Raw genomic sequence first — 829 nt, forward strand, 5'->3', positions numbered from 1 at the left:
CTTGTGTTGCGATGGTTTTCTACTATACTGTTTTATTGTAGGGTAAAATATACCTTTTTGTCTTTGAAGTTTGGTAAAAGTTTTAAAAATATATCTAAGTTTTATTTTATTTCAATTTTGTTCCAGAAGTTTTTGATTTACATCAAATATATCATCGACAGCTAAATTTTCAAAAAAATTAAGACCAATCTAACAATAATACATGAAAATTATGTTTAATTTGTTTATATTGAGGATTGTTCTTATGAAATTATTGTTGAATTGATCTTAATTTTTTGAAAAATTAGTCGTCAGCGGTATATTTGATGCAAATAAAAATTTTTTGAAACAAAATAAAATTTTTATCAAATTTTAAGGACAAAAAATATACTTTAGTCTTTGTTGTAAAATAATACACTCTCATGTCGGAATCCACGGTGTGATTAACATATTAGTACTTATGACATGAGACGCTTTCAAAAAGTTTCAATTGCTTTCTTAAGTGTAGGACTAGAAGTGAGTCAAATCAGCTCGAGTTTGATTCGTTAATAGCTCGATAAGTTGAATTCGTGAGCTGGTGAGTCAAGCTTGAGTTTGAAATTGAGCTCATAAACTAAATGAGTCGAGTTTGAGTTTAGATAAGCTCAGCTCATTAGCTCGTGAGCTGGCTCGATTATATATATAATATTAAAAATATAGATTAAATACGTATAGGATATGCGTATTAATAATTTAATATATATATAAAATAGTAATATATAATTTTACATACATATTAATGTTCTTAATTATTTAAAAATTTACAGTCATCTTTTATATATAAATTTGATGTAGGTCATAAATAAAAAAA

Source organism: Arachis ipaensis, chromosome B05 (genome assembly GCF_000816755.2).
Source record: "Arachis ipaensis cultivar K30076 chromosome B05, Araip1.1, whole genome shotgun sequence".
Classification (NCBI taxonomy): domain Eukaryota; kingdom Viridiplantae; phylum Streptophyta; class Magnoliopsida; order Fabales; family Fabaceae; genus Arachis; species Arachis ipaensis.